This window comes from Chrysochloris asiatica, unplaced genomic scaffold (genome assembly GCF_000296735.1).
Source record: "Chrysochloris asiatica unplaced genomic scaffold, ChrAsi1.0 scaffold00009, whole genome shotgun sequence".
Classification (NCBI taxonomy): domain Eukaryota; kingdom Metazoa; phylum Chordata; class Mammalia; order Afrosoricida; family Chrysochloridae; genus Chrysochloris; species Chrysochloris asiatica.
In genome coordinates, this window is record NW_006408527.1 from 13,586,244 (window position 1) to 13,587,989 (window position 1,746).

General features: G+C 38.1%; 1 pseudogene; it reads right to left on the reverse strand.

The window, feature by feature from the left end:
* Nucleotides 1-639: 639 nt before the first annotated feature.
* LOC102828715 lies at nucleotides 640-1,222 on the reverse strand (annotated as a pseudogene).
* Between the last annotated feature and the right edge of the window lie 524 nt (nucleotides 1,223-1,746).

Consider the following 1,746-nt stretch of genomic DNA (forward strand, 5'->3'; position numbering starts at 1 on the left):
AGTTCATGATTGTTTTTTCCATCTCTCTAAAACATGTCATTGGAATCTGGATTGGGATAGCATTATATGTGTAGACTGCTTTGGATAGTATTGACATTTTCACAATGTTAAGTCTTCCTATACAAGACCATGGTATAGTCTTCTTTTTTTTTTCTTTTAATTAAAAAAAAAAATTGTATTTACTACTTAGAAACATTCAGAATGTCAACAAAACAACTGCAACTATTTTTTGTTTGTTTGCAATTACAGAGTGGTATTCAATTAACAGAACAATTATTTCATATAAGCTACATCAGACAACTGAAGATTAAAAGAACAAAAACAAAAACTGCCATCCCCATATATAACTAATTTGTGCTGTGCACCAACAAGAACCTGCTTTAAATTTCCATGCCAATTTACAACCCCCATACTGTACCAGGCAAAATTAGTGGCTACTGAAAATACCACCAGAACAGGGCCAGCTAAAGGCACATTTGGTAGTGTGTTAACTATACAAAAAAAGACACTGTACAGTTTAAAAGCAAATCTTACACAGCCTTACATTTCAGGTGCTTTTTTTTTTTCTTTTAAAGGAGTGAGTTGTATACAAGGGGGTTAAATGCTTTATAGACAAAAGGAAATTGCAATAGAACCAACTTATTCATTATCATCTTCTTCATCTCCATCCTCTCCATCTTCCTCCCCTTCCTTCTTTTTCTTGTTTATCTCAGCCTTGAAGACCCCCTTTTTGGCTGCATCAGGCTTTCCTTTAGCCCAGTAAGCAGCGATATCCTTTTGCACTTCTCCTTCAGCTTAGCAGCCGTCTTCTCATAAGGCAGCAGTAGTCCACGTTTCTCCCAGTTTCTTTGCAACACCACCAATGGATAGGCCGGAATGGTTGCCTTTGATTTTGGAGTGATACTCTGAACAAAAGAAGGCTGAAGGGGACCTCTTGGGTGATTTGGGATCCCTGAATTCCGTTTTTTCTCCCCTTTAGGCAGGCTATGGGTTTTCATTTCTCTTTCATAACGGGCCTTGTCCGCCTTTGCCATGTCTTCAGATTTTCCTTTCTCCTTAGCAGACTTGGTCTTCCACCACTCTGAGCACTACTTGGAAAATTCTGAGAAGTTGACCGAAGCATCTGGGTGCTTCTTCTTGTGCTCCTCTTGGCAGGTTTGCACACAAAAAATGCATAGGGTGACATTTTGCCTCTCGGCTTCTTAGGATCTCCTTTGGCCATGTTTTAGTTATTATTTTTTTCCATCTGCAAGGCACAGATGTAGTGTCGTCTGGCTCTACCTGGCCTGGCACTGCCTCTGTAGAGCTCAATGTACTGTAATGGCTGTCTCTTCTTCCATTTTTGTAAGTCTCTTTTGGTGTCTTGTAGTAATATTCTGTAATTTTCTTTGTAGAGGTCCTTTATTTCTCTGGCTACATTTATTCCTAAATATTTCATCCTTTGGGTGGCTATTGTAAATGGTATTACTTTCCTAATTTCCTTTTCAGTGCTGTCATTATTAGTATAGAGGAATCCAACTGATTTTTGTATGTTGATCTTATACCCTGCCACTTTGCTGAATCTTTCAGTGAGTTCCAGTAGTATTTTTTGCTTAGTTTTGGGGGTTTTCTATGTATAGGATTATATCATCTGCAAATAGAGAGAGTTTTACTTCCTCTTTGCCAGTTTGGATACCTTTAATTTCCCTATCTTGCCTTATAGCTCTGGCTAAGACTTCCAAAACAATATTGAATAGGAATGGTAAT